Source organism: Phyllobates terribilis, unplaced genomic scaffold (genome assembly GCF_046119375.1).
Source record: "Phyllobates terribilis strain yellow unplaced genomic scaffold, ASM4611937v1 Scaffold_2__4_contigs__length_985480577, whole genome shotgun sequence".
Classification (NCBI taxonomy): domain Eukaryota; kingdom Metazoa; phylum Chordata; class Amphibia; order Anura; family Dendrobatidae; genus Phyllobates; species Phyllobates terribilis.
Window position 1 is genome coordinate 517,024,767 of NW_027362762.1, and position 26,912 is coordinate 517,051,678.

The 26,912-nt window shown below is 45.6% G+C and overlaps 1 long non-coding RNA gene across 1 annotated transcript; it reads left to right on the forward strand.

Moving 5' to 3' along the window:
* The first annotated feature begins 9,370 nt into the window (after positions 1-9,370).
* On the forward strand, positions 9,371-21,211 carry LOC141218857 (uncharacterized). Its single transcript, XR_012287548.1, has 3 exons — positions 9,371-9,557; positions 9,646-9,678; positions 18,482-21,211. It is a non-coding gene; the product is annotated as an uncharacterized lncRNA (long non-coding RNA).
* Positions 21,212-26,912: the final 5,701 nt, after the last annotated feature.

The following is a 26,912-nucleotide window of genomic DNA, read 5'->3' on the forward strand; positions in this document are numbered from 1 at the left end:
TGCTCCCACAGAGCTCCTGTTGTTTCTTCCCATAGCTGCTTCTCTTCTCTACTTCTGGCATGGCCCAGGAGCTGGGCCCAGCCGGAGCCACAGCTCCCTGTCAGCCCTCCTGGCTCAACTCTCCCTCTGAACTCTCTAACCCTGCCTCAGCCCCAGGTTTATATAGGGGAAGTTCTTCCCCTCCCAGGACTGGGCAGGAGGTGTGGCATGCATAGGATTCCTGACCAAGAGACCTCCCACCTGCTCTCAGACATAACATTGCTGTTACTGTGGAAACCAGACCCCTGGGGTGCCACAATTTCATTGTGGAAAGTCTGGAGAAGGGACATATCAGACCCTCATCTTCGCCCGTGGCGGCAGGGTTCTTCTTTGTGAAGAAAAAAGATGGCGATCTACATCCCTGTTTAGATTTCCGGGAATTAAATCAAATTACCATACGTGATCCGTACCCTCTTCCTCTGATTCCTGATTTGTTCAGCCAGGTTGTGGGAGCTAATTTTTTCTCCAAGTTGGATTTAAGGGGAGCCTACAATCTGGTTAGAATGAGAGAAGGGGATGAATGGAAGACAGCGTTCAATACCCCGGAAGGTCATTTCGAGAGTCTGATTATGCCTTTTGGCTTGACCAATGGACCTGCAGTATTCCAGCATTTCCTAAATGATATTTTTCATCATTTGGTGGGGAGGTTTGTGGTGGTCTATCTGGACGATATTTTGGTTTATTCACCTGAATTGAGACCCATCGGGGGCATGTTAAGCAGGTGCTCCAGATATTAAAGGGATAACAAACTATGCCAAACTAAAGAAATGTGTTTTCGCTGTTCAGGAGGTACAGTTTTTGGGGTACTTGTTGTCATCTTCAGGTTTTCGGATGGATCCGGAGAAGATCCGTGCAGTCCGTGACTGAGAATATTCCGAGAACCTGAAGGCCCTACAATGTTTTCTGGGATTTACTAATTTTTACAGGAAATTCATCCAAAATTACTCTGTTGTAGTGAAACCCCTTACTGACCTGACTAAGAAGGGGTCTGATTTTTCCAAATGGTCGAATGCTTCCCTCAAGGCTTTTTCTTCCTTAAAGAATTATTTTGCCACTGCACCTATACTCAGTCAACCAGATGTTTCTCAATCCTTTATTGTGGAGGTCGATGCTTCGGATGTCGGGGTTGGGGCTGTGTTGTCACAGGGTTCATCCACTGCTAAATGAACCTGTCATAGCTCCAGTCAGCTAAACGTCTCAACCCTAGACAAGGCAGATGGTCTCTGTTTTTTACTAGGTTAAATTTTGTTGTCACTTTTCGCCCAGAAGTCAAAAACGTCAAGGCTGATGCTTTGTCCCGGAGCTTCCCTGGTGGTGGTGACCATGAGAACCCTGCCCCGATATTACAGAAAGGGGTAGTTATTTTGGCTCTTTTTCATGAACTGGAGGGTGAGGTGCTGGGGGCTCAGGGGGACGCCCCTGCCTCCTGCCCTTCAGGAAAATTATTTGTACCACCTGATCTGCGCCGTAAAGTAATCAAGGAACATCATAACTCTGTGTTTGCTGGGCTTTCAGGTGGTAAGGCAATCGCGGACATCCTCTCTCGTCGTTTTTGGTGGCCAGGGTTGCATCGGGATGTAATTGAACACTTAGCTGCTTGTAGTATTTGCGCACATTCAAAGGTTTCGCGCATCCATCCGTCTGGTACTCTTCTTCCGCTACCTATCCCTAGCAGGCCTTGGACACACTTGTCCATGCATTTTATTACTGACCTACCGATTTCTGCAGGCAAAACGGTGGTTTTGGTAGTAGTCGATAGGTTCAGTAAAATGGTTCACTTCGTCGCTTTACCTGCACTTCCCACTTGCTCAGATGTTCATAAATGAGATTGTGAAGCTTCACGGGGTTCCATCCGATGAGGTGTCTGATTGGGGGACCCAGTTTATTTTCAAGTTCTGGAAGGCATTCTGTTCTCGACTGGGGGTGCAGCTGTCCTTTTCCTCTGCCTTCCACCCTCAGTCAAATGGTCAGACCGAGCGTGTCAATCAGAACTTGGAGACATACCTCAGGTATTTAGTCTCCGAAAATCAGGAGGATTGGGCATCCTACTTACAGCTGGCAGAATTTGCCATCAATAATCATCGTCAAGAATCCACTGGCAGGTCACCGTTCTTCGGTGCATATGGTTATCATCCACAGTTTGGTACCTTCAGTGGGGGTGGAGCTTCAGGAGTTCCTGAGGAGGAACGTTTTGCTTCGTTGCTCTCCTCGGTATGGCAGGGTGTTTTGTGTAATTTGAAGACCATGGGTGACATGTATAAATGTATGGCTGACAGAAAAAGCTTGCCAGGTCCGGACCTGAATGTGAATGACTTTGTGTGGTTGTCTACCAAGAATATAAGATTGAAAGCTCCTTCTTGGAAGCTGGGACTTAGGTTTATTGGTCCCTACAAAATAACCGCCTTCATTAACCTAGCAGCATTTCGTCTTTAACTTCCTCGGGCCCTTAAGGTCCATAATGTGTTCCACAGTTCGCTACTCAAAAGGTACGTAGAACCTTTTGAGCCCTCACCTCTACCACCGCCCCCTGTAATGGTTGTTGGTAACCTGGAGTTCGAGATTTCGAGGATTGTAGATTCTCGTCTCCAACGTCGTTCTCTATAATACTTGGTGCACTGGAAAGGCTATGGTCCAGAGGAGAGGATGTGGGTTTCAGCGTCAGAGGTGAACGCTCCCAGATTGGTTCGCTCTTTTCACACCTCTTTTCCTGAGAAACCCAGTCCTGAGTGTCCGGAGGCCACTCGGAGAGGGGAGGGTACTGTCACAGGTGTGTCAGAGGTGACAGACAGTCGCCCTGCAGTGGCCTGTAGGAGATCTCCACGTTTGGCATTGCAAACAGCTTCCTAGATAGGAGGTTGTCTTTAGGACCCAGCGACTACCTCCCTCTGGCCTGGGTGTATATATACCTGGTCTCTCTAGGTGGGCTTCACCGGTTATACTCATTCCTTCTTGGAGCTTCGCTGAAGTAGCATCACGTCCTCTTTGGAGTCTTGAGGCCGTGTGCCCTGTTGGAGTTTCTTCTAAAGCTAAGTTGTAATTCCCCTTTTGTCTCTAGAGTGCTAGCGGAAGTTGACTAGTGCTCATCTCCTTCCACCCCCAGTTGTAGCCTATGCCAGGGATAGTAGGGCGAGGCACGTGATCAGCGACAGCTGCTGAAGCTGTATAGGGACGATAGGGGAAGACAGGGTGTCGCTAGTCCAGTTTAGGAGGTCACCACTTCCCCTTTCCCTAGTTTCTGGGCTCCCTTTACCATTCCCCCCCGTAATGTATTCACACATGGCGTGACACCCTTCTTCCTATTGTATGGACGATCGCCAAGACTGCCAATCGGCATCATGTTTGATACTCCGGTGTCAGAGACTTACAAAACGTATCCGGAGTACGTTCAGGAATGGAAGAAACGGATGGCAGAGGCATACAATATAGCGTGCAAAGTGGTTACGCAAGGACAGAGCAAGAGTAAGGAGTACTATGATCGAAAATGTTATGGAGCAGAATTGGCACCGGGAAGCCGGGTGCTAGTCAAGAACGTACGTGAGAAAGGCAGTCCAGGAAAACTTTGTTCGTACTGGGAAGACAAGGTGGATGTGGTCGTAAAGAGGAAAGTCTATAACAGTCCAGAGTATGAAATCCGATTGGAAAGAGGGGACAAGAAAACCAGAATAGTCCATCAGAATTTATTACTACCCTGTGACTACCTCCCACCACCACGAGACTTCCCAGAAGCAGACCGACATCGACCGAGATCGACTAAGAGACCACCACAGATTGAGGCTCCGTTGGTGGATAGTGACCTTGAAAGTTCCGATGAGGAAGAGCAAACTGTTGTATTTTTCGGACCGGCAAGGAGCGGGATGTACCATCCTCAGGAGAGTGAACTAAGTCCCAAGGCTCCAGAGTTTGTACCAAGGAGTACAGGTGAAGTCCAATTCAGATCTGATGATCGAATACCGGTCCCTGAAGAGACTGATCGACACTCAGGAGAAGCGGAGTTACCAGACCGTGTGGAACCAGGCGATTCCGGAGAAGTACAGGAACTTACAGAGGCAGTTCCAGGAGCATCTGAGGAAACAAGGGAAATGAGTGTGGCGGCAGAAACTCCTGTGACAGAAGAACCCGTGGTATTTGAGGAACAACCCACCAGGAGGATGTCGACTCGAGAAGTGAGGAGGCCCTTGATGCTGATGTTTGAGACACTTGGTGATCCGAGTCAAGAGCCAAGGACTGTCGACTGGAAACAGGTATCTCTGCCTATGGACCAGGTAAGCCCACTGGAGTGGTATTCACCACCGAGAGGCAGTATGGAAGATGTTGCCCGGTGGAAAGACTTATTTTCATGCTTTGATTTTCCTTAAAAGACTTTGTAGAAACAAAGAACTGTTAAGGCCTAGTGAGAGAGAGAGCTGGTTGAAGATGAACGAAAAGCTCCAGCTGAAGAGACGCTGATTGTGTTAATTGTTTATTTCTTACAGGAGTACTACAAGAAAAAGGTCGTAGAATAGGTTGTTATAAATGTTTATAAATGTTATGCCAATTTGTATATAAAAGTTATTCAACTTTCACCACTGTCTCAGAATTGGTCAGATTGACCAATTAAGATGAATGTCGAGGACGACATTCAAAAAGGAGGGAAGAGTGTGACATGCAGAAGTAGTGCTGTTGCTTCAAAAGCATCCAGCAACTGTTACAAATAACACAAGCACAGGAGACAGGAAGTGTTGTGCTTCAGAAGCATCCAGCAACTAGAGGGGTTAACACACTCACATGAGACAGGGAGTATTTTAGCAGAGCCCCAGGGAGAATGTGGGGAACTTGTTATTGTAGCCTGGCTGAAGCCGAAGAGAAAGGTGGTGTGTTATCTGGATCTGACAGAAGGAAACTGAACAGGATTCAGATCAGGAGAGTAACTAAACACAGGTCAGATAATACTTTGCACTATTAATTCAGGGAGTTTATCGGGCAGGAAGATAAGGACTGGAAGGAATTGTGTCACAGGCATCATCTCCCTCATGAAACCCTCTACCGCCTCCATCTCCATGCAAGATAAAGAATGCTGTGTACTATTGTGTCTTTGTGAAGGAAAAGCCTGTGGTTGTGTATACATAGAAGTGCGCTGCTAAGAGATCTAATCTATGCTGAATTATGCTGCTGAAGAGACTTTAATACTGTGCCTTGTGAAGAAACTACTGTATTGTTACTGGAGCCGGTTGCTCAAGAAACTCAGACTGTACTGTAATGAAGATTGTTGCTGTAATATCCCTGAATTGCACTGGCTGTGCTTCAGATTAAATTCCACTGTTAAACTGTTGAAAAAGACTCTTGTCAGATATGTCTGGTCAGCAATTGAATCTAACATGTGCCTGAGAGAAACTGCAGCCTTTGGTCGCCCTGAGTAACGGTTCCCCCAGGATTCCAAAGAATTTATGAAACTCGTCTCGTCCTATCTGAACCTAGTGGCGTGTGTGTAACATTACTACTGTCCAAGACTGGAGAAAAAAAACACGTCGTCTCTCTCAACTGATGGCATGTTATGAGGTCTGCCTGCTTAATTAGTTGATTAATTCCCTCTATTTTCTTCTCTCCTAGACGGGAGGATCTAAATATTAATCCTTTGTGTGTGCTGCCTTTGGGTCGATAAGGAAATTAAATTTGGCCCTAAGGAGTTCCAGCTCAAACAGCATGCCATCAAGTGTAGGCTGTTCACTTGGATATGTAAAATTGTAACCTGGAAGAAAAGATCTGGAATAGCTGGAGTACATATAGATCTCCCACGGCCATCAGTCTTAGTAGACTTCAGACCCAGGGGAGTTTGGATCAACTGGCTATCAGGATCACCTCATCTTGATCTGACCACATTTTTCTTAATACAAATCAGGGAGATTGGAGGAAAGACGTAAACTAGACCAAAGGACCACTTGTATAGTAAAGCATCTATCCCAGATGGGATTTCCCAGAGGTAAAGAGAAAAAAAACTTTTGCGCTCTCCTATTCACTCGATTAATGAAGTTGTCTATTACTGGCTGACTCCACAAGAGGACTATCCTCTAAAAAACGGACTGGTTTAGTGATCATTTCCCCTGATTTAATTCATGGCAACTTAAGTAGGTTTCTTTTAACCCCTTTACCTTCAAGGGTGGTTTGCACGTTAAAGACCAGGCCAATTTTTACAATTCTGACCGCTGTCACTTTATGAGGTAATAACTCTGAAACGCTTCAACGGATCCCACTGATTTTGAGATTGCTTTTTTTGTGACATATTGTACTTCATAAACAAAAAGGGCTACGTGGCACTCCTTTGTGGTGGGTGCCCGGATAGGATTCCACTCCGTTTATGTAATTCAAAAAGAATCCGGCACTCCAAAGTATGATGAAGAAGATCATTTTTAATTTACATGATCCTCCAATATGCAAAATATATTAAGGTTTCGGCACAATTCGGCCTTCATCAGAACTGTAAATTAAACAACAAATTTATAATATGAATATGAAACATTCACAATGTTCATAATATTACAATAAATTGAGCAAAAAAAATTGGATTTGATGTGACAAGTCCATAGTACATCTTTACAACTTTAGCAAATAAGTGCAAATAGTCAATAAAAAGCGAAGTGGCTCAATTCTTTAGATGTGATTTGCAAGCATATAACATTAAATATGAGAAACGGAAAATACAAAAGATACATATGTTTCATATTCATATTATAAATTTGATGTTTAATTTACAGTTCTGATGAAGGCAGAATTGGGCCGAAACGTTAATATATTTTGCATATTGGAGGATCATGTAAATGAAAAATGATCTTCTTCATCATACTTTGGAGTGCTGGATTCTTTTTGAATTACATAAACGGAGTGGAATCCTATCCGGGCACCCACCACAAAGGAGTGCCACGTAGCCCTTTTTGTTTAGATATTTACCTTTACGTGCTGCACCCAAAATATTTTTGTGTATAATGTCAAGTGAAGTATTGTCCTACAGAGACGTATAATTGACAAAAAAAGTGAGTGAATTTCTAATCAACTACCATCCAATCACTCTGGTCTTTTACATATTACCAAAGGTACACAAAAGACTTCATAAACCCCCGGGACGACCGATCCTAGCATCCACAGACTCGGTCTCATCACCTCTGAGTATTTTGTTAGAAAAAGTTTTATCACCTCTAGTCAAAAATACCAAATCACACATCCTAGACACAGGTAATTTTATTAATATGATCCATGAATTAAAAGAGATACCTAATTCCTCATTGTTGATAACTTGGGATGTCAGCATTCTATATACCTCAATACAACACCACAAAGGTTTAAAGACAGTTGAGGCCTTGCTTTCTTCTTCTTTTGAAAATAGGAACACAATTGAATTTTGTATGGAGCTTCTTAATCTGGTCTTAAAAGAGAATTTTTTCTTGTTTGGTGACGATTTCTATCTCCAGGTACAAGGAACCGCGATGGGGTCCAATGTGGCCCCGCCATATGCAAATTGCTTTATGGCCTATTTTGAAGAGAAATATATTCATCCCAATCAAATCTTTAAACATAACGCCATATTATGGCGACGATATATAGATGATATTTTTTGCATATGGCGGGGCCCGTTGGACTCCCTTCAAGCGTTTCATACTCAATTGAACCAGATATGGCCTGAATTGCAGTTTCTTTTGCACTATGATACTAGGACAATTAGTTTTCTGGACACAAGGGTTGTCAAAGAGAGTAATGGACACCTAGAAGTTGACCTCTTCGTGAAGGAAACTGATCGTAATAATCTACTCCATTTCTCCAGTTGCCACCCGAAAGCCACTAGGGAATCTATTCCCATATCTCAATTCAGTCGCATCGACAGGATTGTCTCAAATGCTCAAAATTCTTAGCTAGAGGGTATCCACAAGCCCTATTAACCAAATGTAGAGCACAGCCCAGGAACTGCAGAGAAAAAATAGGGAAAAGAATACCCTTTAAAACATACATTTCATCCATTCATGTACACGATACATAAAAGCATACGTAAGTTTTGGCATACCTTACAGGATAGTTATCCTAAAATTGAAGAATTTCAACTACCATTCTTACCTGGTTTCTGGCGACCCACAAATCTTCGTGATAGATTGGTACGAGCAGATGTTGGCTATAGGAAAATACTCCCAAGACATTCATTTCTTAATACCCCTAAGAAGGGTACATTCCCTTGTTTGCATTGCCCACAGTGCGGTAATGTTCAGAAGGGTGACAAATTCTTTCACTCCCATACAGGAGAGGCCATTGACTTGAAAGGTTTCTTCACATGTGACTCTTGTTTCGTTATCTATGCCATTAAATGTCCATGCGGTCTCGTATATGTGGGGGAGACGACCCAGCATATCGCAACATAATCGAGTATTCGATGTGGCAAAACCTATCTACCTATCCCGTATAATTTTGAGCAAAAAAAACATAGTATAGCTCAATTAAAATTTCAGGTTCTGGAACATATACCATTACCGAGGAGAGGCGGTAACAGAATTAAAATACTGAAACGTCACAAATCCTTCTGGATGCATAAATTAGACACCTTGGAACCAATGGGACTTAACAGGGATAATGAAATTCTGAGTTTTATCTAAATATTCTCTTTCTCTCACTTTTCCTACAGAGCCGCATAAACTGACTGTCATGCTCCATGTCCATGGATCAGTGTGGTAATATAATTTTTTCAATATCCATTTTTATTTGTATTCTTTATTTTTATTCTTATACTAATTTTTGTCTAATTTTTTTATTTTCACGTTTTTATTTTCCATTCATTTTCATATTTATTTTTATATTTATTTTATTTTTATTTTTTATTTTCCATTTTTACTTTATTTTTTACTTTTCAATTTTTAATTTATTTATTTTACTTTATTTTAATTTTATTCCTGGATTTTCATTATTTAATATTTTTTATTATTCGTTTTTTTCTATTCAGATTCATTAATATGTTCCCCTTTTTTCTCATTCATAATCATTTTTCATATCTCCTTTTCATTACCAATCACTCAAATTTCACCATTTATGCTAATATCCTCCAACGTAGCAGTGTTGGTCCCAGAGACTTAATCCCCTTATTTTACTAGCTATTGTATTTCCCTTTGTATCACTATATGTACCATGACTGCATGTTTTTTACCCCACCAATATGGCGCCTGACGGCCACACTTTTCTGACCCGATACGTCAGTTCCTGTGATACATCTCAATATATCACCACCCCACCAAGATGGCACCTAGGGCCACAATACGTCACAATACACCATTACCCCACCAATATGGCGCTTGCCAGAGACACATACTCTCAGCCACGTCACTTCCTATGACGCGGCTATCCGCACATCACGTGACCACAGAGCACCGGATTGACGTCACAATCCGGAAGTACGGGCAGTACACATAAGAGCGCGTGGCGCTCTATCCCTACAGCGCATTCCTCATAGCATGGTCGTGCTCTTCTCTATACAGCGCTATTGCATGTATGCCCCCCCCCTCCACGTGGTCTTGGTGAGTACTGTATATTTATTAGGGTCTTCCTCATTCGTTTTGACTTGCACAGAGATCGTGATTCATGTTATCCCCCCTTCCTTTCCAGCTTTGATCCACATATCAATTGGGCAGCATCCTGGTAATAATATGATGAATCTTTTGTATTTTCGGTTTCTCATATCTCATATTTAATGTTATTTGCTTGCAAATCACATCTAAAGAATAGAGCCACTTCGCTTTTTATTGACTATTTGCACTTATTTGCTAAAGTTGTAAAGATGTACTATGGACTTGTCACATCAAATCCAATTTTTTTGCTCAATTTATTGTAATATTATGAACATTGTGAATATGTTTCATACTGTAACGGGTCTGGGAGGCGGAACCTCTGAGCTACTATACAAGGGGGCGGTCCTTGTAAGGGAGCGGGTGGCGACCAGGGAAGACGGGCAGGCAGTCACAGCAGGTGACCGGGACAGTCTCTGAGTGAACGGGCTGGAGGTCACGGCAAGTGACCGGGGCAGTCTCTGGATGAACGGGCAGGAGGTCACGGCAAGTGACCGGGGCAGTCTCTGGATGAACGGGCAGGAGGTCACGGCAAGTGACCGGGGCAGTCTCTGGGTAAAGGGTAGGTACGACCTGTGATGGCTGAGCCTCCAGGTAGGTTAGCAGGTAGATGGTAGATATGTGCTCCCAGGTGAGCAAGCGAGAGTCTCTGGATAAACGGGAGGTCACAGCATGTGACGGCGGAGCCTCCAGGTAGGCCAACAGACAGGCAGCAGATGAGCGCTCCCAGGTGAGCGGGCAGGAGTCTCTGGAATGGCAGGTGGTCACAGCACGTGACGGCGGAGCCTCCAGGTAGGCCAACAGACAGGCAGCAGATGAGCGCTCCCAGGTGAGCGGGCAGGAGTCTCTGGAATGGCAGGTGGTCACAGCACGTGACGGCGGAGCCTCCAGGTAGGCTAGCAGGCAGGTAGCAGATGTGCGCTCCCAGGTGAGCGGGCAAGCTGGTCCATAGACAGACTGACAGGAGTAGGAAGGCAGACCGTCGGACCTCAGGCTAGCAAGCAGGTAGGAGGAATGTCAGGCAGGAAACAGACAGCAAACTGGCAGGATTCTGGCAGGTAACTGACAGGTAACTGGCAACGGGACCTGAGGGCTGAAGCAGAGTAGTGAACAGTGCAACAACATTGCTCGGGCACCTCCATTTTGGAGGAGGTGCCTTATATATGGTGAAGTCCTCCGGCCATTGGCCGGGGACTCCTTAGGATGGCGCGCGCGGCCCCTTTAAGAGGGAGGGAGCGCGCGCGCCCTAAGCACAGTGGCCGGGAAAGAGCGCGCGCTGCCAGCAGAGCGGGAGGAGGACGCCGGGCTCGGAGCAGAGGGGTGAGGGGAACAGCGTCCCTGCCTAGCAGAGGGCAGGGACGCCGGCGCTACAGTACCCCCCCCTTTAGGCCCCCCCTTTTTTAGGTCAGAGAGAAATTTAGCTAGGATGAGAGGGGCATGGATGTTCTCCCGGGGCTCCCACGTTCTCTCTTCAGGACCAAACCCCTTCCAATCTACTAGAAAAAAGGTCTTCCCTCTTACCCTTTTGGTGGCCAGAATGTTCTCTACCTCAAATTCGTTTTCAGCGGAAACCGGAGCAGGAGGCGTACCTGTAGACTTGGAAAAAGAGTTAAGTACCACAGGTTTGAGGAGAGATACATGGAAGGAGTTAGGGATCCGCAAGTTGGCCGGGAGTTTCAATTTATAGGCCACTGGGTTGATCTGACTGATGACCTCCAGAGGACCGATGAACCGAGGCCCTAGCTTATAGGAAGGAATCTTGAGCCGGACATATTTGGACGAGAGCCAGACCTTATCCCCTGGACGGAATTGAGGAGGATCCAGACGTTTTTTGTCAGCATGTCTTTTCATACGCTCGGATGACAGAAGGAGTGCGGACCGGGTACTCTCCCATATGGAGGAAAATTTGTTAACAAGAGATTCCGCAGCCGGATTGTCCACCGTAGTGGAGACGGGAAATGGGATCCGAGGATGCTGACCGAAGACTACAAAAAACGGGGATTTGGAGGAAGATTCGCTCTCGTGATTGTTGTAAGAAAATTCGGCCCATGGCAGGAGATCCACCCAATCTGAATGGTGGGCATTAACGAAGTGCCGGAGGTAACTGGTCAGGTTCTGATTGATCCGCTCCACTTGACCATTAGACTGTGGGTGGTAAGCGGAGGAGAAGTCCAGGGTGACGTCTAGCAGTTTACAAGTGGCTCTCCAGAAGCGTGAGGTGAACTGTACCCCACGATCCGACACTATGTGGAGGGGCAGTCCATGAAGACGGAAGATGTGGCGGATAAAGTCTTTAGCCAGCTCGGGTGCAGACGGGAGGCCTGGCAGGGGAACGAAATGAGCCATCTTGGAAAAGCGGTCAGCGACCACCCAAATGACCGTACAACCGGCAGAGACGGGGAGATCAGTTATAAAGTCCATTGCTATATGCTGCCAGGGGGCAGCAGGTACTGGAAGCGGAAGGAGGCGACCGGCTGGCAGATGTCTCGGAACCTTGTTGCGGGCGCAGGACACACAGGCAGAAACAAAGTCTATTACGTCCTTGTGCAGGGTAGGCCACCAGTAGTGTCGGGTAATAAGCTGGAGGGTCTTTTTCTGACCGGCGTGGCCAGCTAGTTTAGACGAGTGACCCCAGTGTAGGATCTTCTCCCGATCAGGTACGGATACGAACGTCTTACCGGGAGGGAGACGATTTAGACTCACGGGAGCCACCTGCATTACTCTGGCGGGATCGATGATGTGTTTCGGTTCTTCCTCGAGATCAGACACCAGAAAGGATCGGGACAAGGCGTCCGCCTTGATGTTTTTGTCAGCCGGGCGAAAATGAAGGACAAAATCAAAGCGAGCAAAAAACAAGGACCACCGAGCTTGGCGCGGGTTAAGTCTCTGGGCATGCTGGAGGTAAGCCAAGTTCTTGTGGTCAGTGTAAATTATTACCGGGTGAAGAGCCCCTTCGAGCAGGTAACGCCACTCCTCCAATGCCAGCTTGATGGCCAATAACTCTCGATCTCCTATGGAATAGTTGCGCTCAGAAGAGGAGAAGAGTTTGGAGAAGAAGCCACAAGCTACCATTCTCCCGGAAGATGATTTTTGGGTAAGTACCGCTCCGGCTTCAGAGGAGGAGGCGTCAACCTCCAGGAAGAACTGCTTGTTGCCATCTGGGCGATGCAGCACCGGGGCGGAAGAGAAGGCCTGTTTTAAGCAAAGAAAGGCCTCCTCTGCTTCAGGCGGCCACTCTCTGGGATTAGTGCCCTTACGGGTGAGCGCGGAAATTGGGGCAGTCCGGGAAGAGAAGTGCGGTATGAAGAGGCGGTAGTAGTTGGCGAAGCCCAGGAACCGCTGAATGGCCTTCAACCCCTCCGGTCGGGGCAATTTCTCGATGGCAGACCGTTTCTCTGGATCCATTCGTAGGCCGGTCTGAGAAATAATGTAGCCCAAAAACGGAAGCGAGGTCTGCTCAAAGAGACACTTCTCATATTTAGCGAAGAGGTGATTCTGCCTGAGCCTGAGCAGGACCTGACGAACGTCCCTCCGGTGAGTCTGGAGATCCGGAGAGAAGACCAAGATGTCGTCCAGGTACACCACTACACAGGAGTAGAGAAGGTCCCGGAAGATGTCATTGACCAACTCTTGAAAGACGGCAGGAGCGTTACAGAGACCAAAGGGCATTACCAGATATTCATAGTGGCCGTCCCGGGTGTTGAATGCAGTCTTCCATTCATCCCCTTGACGGATACGGACCAGGTTGTACGCCCCACGGAGGTCCAGTTTGGTGAAGATTCTAGCCCCCCTCAGACGATCAAATAATTCTGGAATGAGCGGAAGGGGGTACTTATTCTTCACCGTGATCTGGTTAAGGCCTCTATAGTCTATACAGGGACGGAGAGAGACGTCCTTTTTTACGAAAAAGAAGCCTGCTCCCGCCGGGGAGGTAGATTTCCGGATGAATCCCCTGGCCAAATTCTCCTCAATATATTCGGACATCGACCGGGTCTCAGCAGCGGACAATGGGTAAAGACGCCCACGGGGAGGCGTAGTACCGGGTAACAGGTCGATAGGACAGTCGTATGGTCTATGAGGGGGTAATGTCTCTGCCTCCTTTTTATTAAAGACATCAGCAAATGACCAATAGGGAATCGGAAGTCCAGGTAGATTAGTTGGGGTAGGAGAAGGACGGGCGGGATGAACAGGAACCAAACAAGTCTTATGACAGTCCTGTCCCCAGCGAAGGACCTCTCCGGTCTGCCAGTCAAGCACGGGTGCATGTTTCTGGAGCCAAGGTAGACCTAGTAAGAGGGCGTGAGAGAGTCCAGGCAGAACATGAAAAGAGATGCTCTCAGAATGCAGCATTCCCACCTGCAGAGTTATGGATTCGGTGATGAGTTGGATGGGACGTGGTAAGAGACCCCCATCCACAGCAGCGACAGATAAAGGTATAGCCAGAGGTTTGGTGGGAATGCGGTATTTTTCTACCAGGGCCTGTGAAATAAGATTCCCGGCCGCTCCAGAGTCAAGTTGGGCTAGTTCAAAATAACGATTCTCCCCGCAGATAATTGAGACTGACAGCAGCAGAGATGGAGAGGATTTATTCTGGTCTAGGTCGACCTCTCTGAGTGAACCTAGACACAGGCGTTTCCTGACCTCTCCGGGCAGGTACGGATCCAGCGCTCCTTACTGCCACAGTAGAAGCAGCTCCCCTCGGCACGGCGTAAGTCCTGACGGGTTTTGACCATCTTGGTCTGGTCGACCTGCATAGGCTCAGGAGAGTGTACCTGGGGAGAAACGGAGGGAGTGACGGGTTTCTGAAAAGTAGGAGCTAGACGTGGAAACCTCCTCTCACGGGTGACTTCTTTGTCACGCTCCTGGAACCGTAGGTCAATCCGGGTGGCAAGAGTTATTAGGTCATCGAGAGTGGTAGGAATGTCTCGACCGGCAAGTTCATCTTTAATACGGCCGGACAGACCCTCCCAGAAGACAGATACCAGAGCGTCGTTATCCCAGGCCAGCTCCGAGGCAAGGGTACGGAACCGTATGGCATATTGGCCCACGGTGAGACTTCCCTGACGGAGGCGTAGCAGAGATGATGCGGATGAGGTCTTCCGTCCGGGTTCGTCGAAGACTTTCCGGAAAGCCGTGAGAAAGGCAGACAAGTCGGACACCAGGGGGTCTCCTCTCTCCCATAGAGGATTTAGCCAGGCCAGGGCCTCCCCGGTGAGATGGGACATGATGAAGGCAATTTTGGCCCGGTCGGAGTTAAACTGGTGGGACAGGAGTTCAAAGTGCAGGGTGCACTGATTTATAAAGCCCCGAGCCTGAGCGGAGTCGCCTCCGAAGCGAGGAGGTGCAGAAAGCCGGGGTCCGGGGTAGGATACCATAGTATTGGTGGGCAGCGGAGCTGCCGGATTGCGAGTCATGGCACTGGCGGTGGTTGCTGGTGGAGCAGTCAGAGTGTCCAGGCGAGTATTGACATTCCGCAGGTGACCCAGGATGGACTCCTGTTGGGACCTCTGACGGGACAGTTCATGACACAGGTCCGAGAGTGAGGGAGCTTGGGTGCCACCGGGTTCCATGGCCCGAGCAAACTGTAACGGGTCTGGGAGGCGGAACTTCTGAGCTACTATACAAGGGGGCGGTCCTTGTAAGGGAGCGGGTGGCGACCAGGGAAGACGGGCAGGCAGTCACAGCAGGTGACCGGGACAGTCTCTGAGTGAACGGGCTGGAGGTCACGGCAAGTGACCGGGGCAGTCTCTGGATGAACGGGCAGGAGGTCACGGCAAGTGACCGGGGTAGTCTCTGGATGAACGGGCAGGAGGTCACGGCAAGTGACCGCGGCAGTCTCTGGGTAAAGGGTAGGTACGACCTGTGATGGCTGAGCCTCCAGGTAGGCTAGCAGGCAGATGGTAGATGTGTGCTCCCAGGTGAGCAAGCGAGAGTCTCTGGATAAACGGGTGGTAACAGCATGTGACGGCGGAGCCTCCAGGTAGGCCAACAGACAGGCAGCAGATGAGCGCTCCCAGGTGAGCGGGCAGGAGTCTCTGGAATGGCAGGTGGTCACAGCACGTGACGGCAGAGCCTCCAGGTAGGCCAACAGACAGGCAGCAGATGAGCGCTCCCAGGTGAGCGGGCAGGAGTCTCTGGAATAGCAGGTGGTCACAGCACGTGACGGCGGAGCCTCCAGGTAGGCCAACTGACAGGCAGCAGATGAGCGCTCCCAGGTGAGCGGGCAGGAGTCTCTGGAATGGCAGGTGGTCACAGCACGTGATGGCGGAGCCTCCAGGTAGGCTAGCAGGCAGGTAGCAGATGTGCGCTCCCAGGTGAGCGGGCAAGCTGGTCCATAGACAGACTGACAGGAGTAGGAAGGCAGACCGTCGGACCTCAGGCTAGCAAGCAGGTAGGAGGAATGTCAGGCAGGAAACAGACAGCAAACTGGCAGGATTCTGGCAGGTAACTGACAGGTAACTGGCAACGGGACCTGAGGGCTGAAGCAGAGTAGTGAACAGTGCAACAACATTGCTCGGGCACCTCCATTTTGGAGGAGGTGCCTTATATATGGTGAAGTCCTCCGGCCATTGGCCGGGGACTCCTTAGGACGGCGCGCGCGGCCCCTTTAAGAGGGAGGGAGCGCGCGCGCGCGCCCTAAGCACAGTGGCCGGGAAAGAGCGTGTGCTGCCAGCAGAGCGGGAGGAGGACGCCGGGCTCGGAGCAGAGGGGTGAGGGGAACAGCGTCCCTGCCTAGCAGAGGGCAGGGACGCCGGCGCTACACATACAGTTATATGAAAAAGTTTGGGCACCCCTATTAATTTTAAGCTTAATGTTTTATAAAAATTGGTGTTTTTGCAACAGCTATTTCAGTTTGATATATGTAATAACTGTTGGACAGAGTAATGTTTCTGCGTTGAAATGAGGTTTATTGTACTAACAGAAAATGTGCAATCTGCATTCAAACAAAATTTGACAGGTGCATAAGTACGGGCACCCTTATTTTCTTGTTTTAAATACTCCTACCTACTTTTTACTGACTTAATGAAGCACTTTTTTTGGTTTTGTAACCTCATTGAGCTTTGAACTTTAGAGCCAGGTGTATGCAATCATGAGAAAAGGTACTTAAAGTGGCCACTTGCAAGTTGTGCTCCTGTTTGAATCTCATCTGAAGAGTGGCATCATGGGCTCCTCAAAACAACTGTCAAATGATCTGAAAACAAAGATTATTCAACATAGTTGTTCAGGGGAAGGATACAAAAAGCTGTCTCAGAGATTTAACCTGTCAGTTTCCACTGTGAGGAACATAGTAAGGAAATGGAAGAACACAGGGACAGTTCTTGTTAAGGCCAAAAGTGGCAGGCCAAGAAAAACATCAGAAAGGCAGAGAAGAAGAATGGTGATATCAGTCAAGGACAATCCTCAGACCACCTCCAGAGAGCTGCAGCATCAACTTGCTGCAGATGGTGTCACTGTGCATCGGTCAACTATACAACACACTTTGCACAAGGAGAAGCTGTATGGGAGAGTGATGCGAAAGAAGCTGTTTCTGCAAGCACGCCACAAACAGAGTCGGCTGAGGTATGCAAAAGCACATTTGGAGAAGCCAATTTCCTTTTGGAAGAAGGTCCTGTGGACTGATGAAACCAAGATTGAGTTGTTTGGTCATACAAAAAGGCGTTATGCATGGCGGCAAAAAAACACAGCATTTCAAGAAAAACACTTGCTACCCACAGTAAAATTTGGTGGAGGTTCCATCATGCTTTGGGGCTGTGTGGCCAATGCCGGCACCGGGAATCTTGTTAAAGTTGAGGGACGCATGGATTCCACTCAGTATCAGCAGATTCTTGACAATAATGTTCAAGAATCAGTGATAAAGTTGAAGGGGATGGATCTTTCAGCAAGACAATGATCCAAAACACCGCTCCAAATCTACTCAGGCATTCATGCAGAAGAACAATTACAATGTTCTGGAATGGCCATCCCAGTCCCCAGACCTGAATATCATTGAACATCTGTGGGATCATTTGAAGAGGGCTGTCCATGCTCGGCGACCAAACTTAACTGAACTGGAATTGTTCTGTAAAGAGGAATGGTCAAAAATACCTTCATCCAGGATCCAGGAAATCATTAAAAGCTACAGGAAGCGACTAGAGGCTGTTATTTTTGCAAAAGGAGGATCTACTAAATATTAATGTCACTTTTCTGGTGAGGTGCCCATACTTATGCACCTGTCAAATTTTGTTTGAATGCAGATTGCACATTTTCTGTTAGTACAATAAACCTCATTTCAAGGCAGAAACATTACTGTGTCCAACAGTTATTACATATATCAAACTGAAATAGCTGTTGCAAAAGCACCAATTTTTATAAAACAATAAGCTTAAGATTAATAGGGGTGCCCAAACTTTTTCATATAACTGTATTCATATTATAAATTTGTTGTTTAATTTACAGTTCTGATGAAGGCCGAATTGTGCCGAAACGTTAATATATTTTGCATATTGGAGGATCATGTAAATTAAAAATTATCTTCTTCATCATACTTTGGAGTGCCGGATTCTTTTTGAATTATATTGTACTTCATGATAGGGGTAAAATGTATTCGATATTACTTGCGTTTACTTCTGAAAAAATCGGAAATTTGGCAAAAAATTTGAAAATTTCGCAATTTTCAAACTTTGAATTTTTTTTGTCCTTAAAGCAGAGAGATATGTCACACAAAATAGTTAATAAATAACATTTCCTAAATGTCTACTTTACATCAGCACAATTTTGGAAACAAATTTTTTTGTTAGAATGGAAGTTATAAGGGTTAAAAGTTTAAAAGTTGACCAGCGATTTCTAATTTTTCCAACAAAATTTCCAAAATCATTTTTTTTTTTTTTTTTTTTTAGGGACCACATCACATTTAAAGTGACTTTGAGGGGCCTTTATGACAGAAAATACCCAAAAGTGACACCATTCTAAAAACTGCTCTCCTCAAGGTGCTCAAAACCCCATTCAAGAAGTTTATTAACCCTTCAAGTGCTTCACAGAAATTTTTGGAATATGGAAGAAAAAAATGAACATTTATTTTTTTTCACAAAAATGTTACTTTTGACCCCAATTTTTTATTTTTGCAAGGGTAACAGGAAAAAATGGACCCCAAAATTTGTTGTGCAATTTCTCCTGAGCACGCCAATACCCCAAATGTGGGGAAAACCACTGTTTGGGCGCACAGTAGGGTTCGGAAGGGAAGGAGCGCCATTTGACTTTTTGAATGTAAAATTTGCTTGAATAATTAGCGGACGCCATGTTGCGTTTGAAGAGCTACTGATGTGTCTAAACAGTGGAAACCCCCCACATGTGACCCCCATTTTGGAAACTAGACCCCACAGGGAACTTATCTAGATGTGTGGTGAGCACCGTGAACCCCCAGGTGCTTCACATAAGCTTATAACAGAGCCGTGAAAATAAAAAAATCAAACTTTTCCCACAAAAATGATGTTTTAGCCCCAAATTTTTTATTTTCACAACGGTAAGAGGAGAAAATTGACCCCAGAAACTGTTGTGCAATTTCTCCTGAGTACGCCGATACCCCATATGTGGGGAAAATACACTGTTTGGGCACACGGCAGGGTTCAGAAGGGAAGGAGCACTGTGTGACTTTTAGATGGCAAAATTGGCTGGAATTGAGAGCGGATGCCATGTTGCATTTGGAGAGCCCCTGATGTGCCTAAATAGTGGAAATCCCCCACAAGTGAATGCATTTTGGAAGCTAGACCCCTCAAGGATTTTATCAAGGGGTATAGTGAACATTTTGAACCCAGAGGTACGACACAGAATTTGATAACATTAGGTTATCATATTGAATAAATTGTCATTAGTCTTGAGCGCAAGTGGTACTCAGGTATGCACCATGTATCGCGGGTGCTCGAGTGACATGCTCGAGTCCCCGCCCTGCATGTTTCACGGTTGTTAGACACCCAAATAAAACATGTGGGGATCGCTCGAGCATGGCAGGCAATCCCCGCAAGGTTTTTTTGGTCACAAAGCATGTGGGGCGGAGACTCGAGCATGTCACTTGAGCATCCGTGATACTCGGTGCATACCCAAGCACCCGATGCAAGCTGAAGTAGCGAGAACTTGAGCTCAACACTAGTCGCCATATCGTCATCATTTTTTTCTTTAATATTGAAAAAATCCCAACCCTAACACAACCCTAACCCTAGCACAACCCTAACCCTAGCACAACCCTAGCACAACCCTAACCCTAGCACAACCCTAGCATAACCCTAACCCTAAAACAACCCTAACACAACCCTATCCCTAACCTTAGCACATCCCTAACCCTAGCACAAACCTAACCCTAGCACAAACCTAACCCTAGCACAACTCTGACCCTAGCACAACCATAAGCCTCGCACAACCCTAACCCTAGCACAACCTTAACCCTAGCACAACCTTAACCCTAGCACAACCCTGAAAAAACCCTAACCCTAACACAACCCTTACACAACCCCAACCCTAACACAACCCTAACCCTAACACAACCCTAACCCTAGAGTTTATTTTTTTACACCTTTCCTCTTGCTGTATAAGTGATTTGACGACTTTATTCTTCAGGTCGGTGCGATGCCAGATTCATATCGGGTTTTTATGATTGACAGCTGTCACACACTAAAAGACGCTTTTTTTGCAAAGACTAGTTTTTGCATCGCCATATTTTGAGAGCTATAATTTTTCCATATTTCGGCCAACAGAGTCATGTGATGGCTTGTTTTTTGCTGAACGAGTTGTCGTTTTTATTGGTACCATTTTCAGGCACGTGACATTTTTTGATATCTATTCAGATTTCTGGGAGGCAGAATAAACAAGAACCAACAATTCAGGAATTGTTTTTTTTTGTTTTTTTGTTTTTTTTTTATGCCATTCTGCGTGTGGTAAAATTGAAAAGACAGCTTTATTCTTCAGGTCAGTACGTTTACAGTGGTACCACATTTATATCTTTTTTATGTTTTGCCACTTTTACACAATAAAAGCTATTTTATAGAAAAAATATTTTTTAGCATCGCTTTATTCTGAGAGCTATAACTTTTTTATTTTTCGGCTGCTGGAGCTGTATGGCGGCTTTTTTTTGCGGGACAAGATGACATTTTCAGCAATAACATTTTATTTACATTCGTCTTTTTGATCACGTTTTATTCCATTTTGTGTTTGGCGGTATGATGATAAAGCATAGTTTTTTGCTTAGTTTTTTTTTTTTTTTACCGTGTTCACTAAAGGGGTTAACTAGTGGGACAGTTTTATAGGTCAGGTCATTCCAGACGCGGCGATACCATATATGTGTGTACTTTTATTTTTTTTATTTTTTATTTTTTAGAATAATATTTATTTCTGGGTACGATGTATTTTTATTTTTGGGAATTATTTTTTTCATTTTTTTAATATGTTTACAATTTTTTTTTATTTTTTCACTTTGATTCTTTTTTAACTTTTATACTTTGTCCCACTATGGGACTTTCATTTTTTTCACCCAGATCGCCTGTACAGCATAGAAATGCAGCAGCAGCATCTCTATGCTACGCAGGCTGCAGCCCTGCGCACATAAGTTAGTTAGACTATGCACTGACCATGACAAGCACCAGGAGCCCGCACAGACAGCACGGGATGTTGGTGAGGGGGTAAGTATACCTCTCCTTGCCACCGGAATGCTGCGATCGACTTAGATCGCAGCATTTCGGGGGTTAATGTCCTGGGAGCGGCGCGGGCCTGTTCCTGGCACATAGTACTGGGTGTCAGCTGTGACAATCAGCTGACACCCAGCGGCGATCGCCCCGCACTGCTTGTGTGCGGCTGCGATCCCATTATGCAGTAATAGTACGTCCCTGGCCCAATAGGCCCAGGGCACAGAGACGTACTATTACTGACCATGTCAAAAAGGGGTTAAAGGTGTTCTTTCTGTCACGACTCTGCTGTCGGGTATCCCAGGGCCCGGCGTCCTACCCTGTCCCTAATGCTAGGGGCGCCCTAGCTGGCCCTGTTACCCGGATTACTTCTGAAGGTGAAGACGCTGGGGCCACGTACCTCGTCTGAGCTCCTCAGTCTGCCCTCAGTCTGTTCCCTTCCCTCCAAAGGAAGAGGGGAGTAGTAGTGTATGGCAGTACACAAACCAGACTAACAAGGTAATACACAAACAGGACTAAAGGAAAATACCAATCATACAAATATATTCACACAAACAACAGAGGTTAACACCGGAACCAGGAAGATGGGGAACAAACCAAAATAGGAGAAGAAGAATAGGATATACACGCAATCTAAACCACACAACAGTCTAAGCTGAAATCCACCAAACGCCTTCTCAAATAACCATTCTCCACCTCGCTCCTAGAACCATGCAGCATAAGCTAGCTCTGGCTATGACAGCCTGCCAAAGCCCAGTGTATATAGGAGCAGGGAGTGGCTAACACTGGACAGCTGAAGCCTGATGAAGGCAAGCTTCCAGGAGCTCACAACTGACCAGATTAACCCCTGCACTGCTAAAAGAAACCTGCACCATTTAATATGAAGGTGAAAGGCTTCTAATGAGTGCAGGAGTGGGAGGAATCAGATGCTGCGGTCTTCTGGCTCCCCTCTGTCGCAGAAAACCCGTGACAGTACCCCCCCCCCTTCTACGAGGGACCTCCGGAACCTCAGAACCGGGTTTATCCGGGTGTGCCACGTGAAAAGACCGGCTCAACCTGGCCACATGGACGTCAGATGCTGGTACCCACATCCTCTCCTCCGGACCGTAACCCTTCCAGTGTACCAGATACTGAAGCGAACGATGAACTAAGTGAGAATCAAGGATCTTAGCTATTTGGAATTCCAAATTTTCATCCACAAAGACCGGAGATGGCGGTAGCGGTGATGATACAGAGGACGAAACTTATTTTTTAATTAGCGACCGTTGAAACACATTATGGATCCTAAAAGTGGGCGGCAAAGCAAGGCGGAATGGTACGGGATTGATGACGGCCACAAATTTATAAGGACCGATGAACCTGGGACCCAGTTTCCAAGAGGGAATCTTCAGCTTAATGTTCTTTGAGGACAACCACACCAAGTCACCAACACACAGGTTTAGACCCACCACACGTTTCCTATCAGCCACACTTATATTTGGACCCCATCTTCCTCAAGCTGTTAAGATCTCCTTGCCACACAGACGTAATTGAAGATGCAAACGGTTCTTCTTCAGGTATTCCTGAAGAACGATTTCTATTAAATGAGCTGAACTGAGGATGAAACCCGTATGCCCTGAAGAACGGGGACTTACCAGTAGATTCATGACAACGATTATTCACCGCAAATTCAGCTAGAGATAAGTAAGTAACCCAATCCTCCTGATTCTCGGACACAAAACACCTAAGATAAGTTTTAATATTCTGGTTAACGCATTCAGTTTGCCCATTAGACTGCAGGTGAAATGCTGAAGAGAATGACAGATAGATCCCCAACAGAGTGCAAAACACCTTCCAAAATTTGAAAATAAATTGCAACCCCCGATCAGAAACAATATCAGTAGGGATCTCATGCAATTTTACAACTTCTCTGATGAAAATGCAATGAAATGTGACATCTTACTGAATCTGTCCACCACCACCAAAATTACAGTATTACCTGCCAACACAGGTAGATCAGTGATAAAATCGACCGATACATGAGTCCACGGTCTACTGGGAATCGCCAATGGTTGGAGAGACCCAGCCGAATGAGTATGAGAGGTCTTAGAATGCGCACAGACATTGCAGGTGGCCACTTACTCCTGAACATCCTGATGAACCCCTGACCACCAAAAGCGCCGAGTAAGAAAATCTGTGGTCGCTTTATTACCGGGATGTCTGGTCAAGACTGAATTATGATGTTCACTAAGAACTGTAAGACTGAGATTCACGAGTACAAACAGTTTACCTAATGGACAGGCAGCAGGGGCGTCTCCCTGAGCTTCAACAACCTCCTTCTCAAGATTGGAGCATATAGACGCAATAACCACCCCTTTTTGGTTCACAATTTTCTTCTCCTCAAGGAAAACAACGAGATAAGGCATCAGCCTTAATGTTTTTGTTCCCTGGCTTATATGCAGCAAAAAAGTTAAACCTGGTGAAGAATAACGCCCATCTTGCCTGTCTATGTATTAGACGTTTTGCAGACTCTAGATATACCAGATTCTTATGATCTGTGATTACCATAACTGGATGAACTGCCCCCTCCAAAAAATGACGCCACTCCTCAAAAGCCCACTTGATTGCCAACAGTTCCCTGTTACCAATGTCATAATTTCTATCAGCGGGTGACAGTTTTTTTTGAAAAGTATGCACACGGATGCCATTTACCAGGAGACGCACCCAGCGACAAAACATCCTCTACCCCCCACTTCAGACGCATCAACTTCTACAATGAATGGCTGAGTGATGTCAGGCTGTATTAGAATCGGCGCAGTTGCAAAACACTCCTTCAAGGTCTTAAATGAATCCCTGGCCGGACTGGACCATTTGGAAAAATCCGTCCCTTTCCTGGTTATATTCGTCAGAGGTTTGGAGACTACCGAAAAGTTTTTGATGAACTTGTGGTAGTAGTTGGCGAAACGCAAAAACCTTTGTAACGAACAAAGGGAAAAGGTGCTGTCCTTTGCGCATAAATCTTCCATAAGTTTTCAGCTTCAGAAAGCAAATTTCAAACTCCTTTCAAGGTGGTACAGAGTCCCGTTTAGGTTAAACAAAATGTTCCTCTCTATTGACCCTAACTGTTGGAGATGTGGATCAGGCGAGGGAGATTTCCTTCATATTTTCTGGTCCTGTCGGGTTTTACAACCGTTCTGGACTAAAGTGAAAAGCATTATCAGGTCGATTACAGGCATTTCATCTGAAATGGGTCCTGAACTATTCCTTCTATAGTTTTGTGAGACTTCTATTTCCTCCTACAAACAGTCCCTATTCAGATTTTTGGTGATGGCTGCCAGAGCTTGTATTCCATTGTTATGGAAGAAAGTTAATCCATCTAGCTCGTCCCTCTGGATTTCTAAGGTCAATGATTTAATGTACAGTACATGGAGGATTTGACGGCTTCTCTCTACCGTAGATATGAGGTCTTTTATAAAACGTGGTTCTATTGGATGGAATTTAAGCAATCTAATGAGCATGGAAGCCTCGTGCAGCTTGACTCTCAGACTTGATTGCCATTGGGAGATTTTTGTTTGAACGGTTGTCTGGACTGAGGTGGGATTTTTTCCTTTTTTTTCTTTTTCTCCCCCTTCCCAACTTCCCCCCCTCCCACCCATCAACTTTTTTCTTTAAGTCCCTTCCTTTTTGCCTTAAGTTCTGCTCTTTTCTCAAAGCTCTTAATATGAAAAATTTGGACAAAACTAAAGTCACAATCACAATGTGGATTCTTGATCACGTTACAGATGTTTAGTATATTTATATATATTGACTTTTCTATGATACTTTTATATTCTACTGTATTACTCTGCAAAAAATACGTTTAGTGCATGGCTTTATCTATATACTTGCTGTGTTTTATGTTTCGTTCCTAAATAAAAAATAAAAACCTTTGTAACGCCTTTAAGTCCTCAGGACGATCCCAATCCAGTACCACCTCGACTTTCACTGGTTCCAGCCGAAAACCAGTGGACAATAAAATATATCGCAGGAAAGGGATCTCCTCAACCGAGAACATGCACATCTCTGGTTTGGCAAATAATTTATTGTCTGCGTATCTGTAAGGCCTGCCTGACATGTACCTGATGTGACTCAAGGTCAGGTGAATAAATTAACATGTCATCAAGATAGATCACCACAAATCTACTTGCCAGATGACTAAAGATGTAATTTACAAAATGCTGAAAAATGGCGGGAGCATTAGTTAACCTAAATGGCATCACAAGGTTCTCATAGTTTCCCTCAGGCGTATTGAAGGCTGTTTTCCATTCTTTAATACGAATGAGATTATACGCCCCTCTGAGATCCAGTTTAGAAAACCATTTCGCTCCTATGATCTGATTAAATAGGTCTGGGATGAGAGGGAGCAGATATGGATCCCGGACAGTGATATGATTGAGTTCGCGGAAATCTAGGCAGGAGCGTAAATCCACCCCCCGGCTTTCTTCTTCACAAAAAAAAAAAAGCCCGCAGCAACGGGGGATGAGGATAGTCTGATATGACCCCTTGCCAAACTGTCCGCAATATAGCCCTTCATGACCTGCCTCTCTGGACCAGAGATAATATAAAGTCTGCTCTTAGGCAGCTTGGCCCCAGGAACAAGATTTTTACAGGAACATGATGGTATGCAAGATACACACGTGGTCAAAATTGTTGGAACCCCTCGTTTAATGAAAGAAAAATACACAATGGTCACAGAAATAACTTGAATCTGACAAAAGTAATAATACATTAAAAATCTATGAAAATGAACAAATGAAAGTCAGTCATTGCTTTTCACCCCTGCTTCCACAGTAATTTTTTAAAAATTAACCTCATGAAATAGGCCTGGACAGAAATGATGGTACTCTTAACTTAATATTTTGTTGAACAACCTTTTGAGGCAATCACTGCAATCAAACGATTCCTGTAACTGTCAATGAGACTTCTGCACCTCTCGACAGGTATTTTGGCCCACTCCTCATGAGCAAACTGCTCCAGTTGTCTCGTGTTTGAAGGTTGCCTTTTCCAGACAGCATGTTTCAGCTCTTTCCAAAGATGCTCAATAGGATTTAGGTCAGGACTCATAGAAGGTCACTTCAGAATAGTCCAATGTTTTCCTCTTAGCCATTCTTGGGTGTTTTTAGCTGTGTGTTTTGGGTCATTATCATGTGGCAAGACCCCTGACCTGCGACAGACCAAGCTTTCTGACACTGGGCAACACATTTCTCTCTAGAATCCCTTGATAGTTTTTAGATTTCATTGTACCCTGCACAGATTCAAGACACCCTGTGCCAGATGCAGCAAAGCAGCACCAGAACATAACAGAGCCTCCTCCATGTTTCACAGTAGGGACAGTGTTGTTTGCTTGATATGCTTCATTTTTCCGTCTCTGAACATAGAGCTGATGTGCCTTATCAAAAACTTCCATTTTTATCTCATCTGTCCATAGGACATTCTCCCAGAAGCTTTGTGGCTTGTCAACATGTAGTTTAGCAAATTAGAGTCTGGCTTTTTTATGATTTTTTTTCCAACAATGGTGTTCTCCTTGGCAGTCTCCCATAAAGTCCACTTTGGATCAAACAACGACAGATGGTGCGATCTGACACTGATGTTCCTTGAGTTTGAAGTTCACCTTTAATCTCTTTCGAAGTTATCCTGGGCT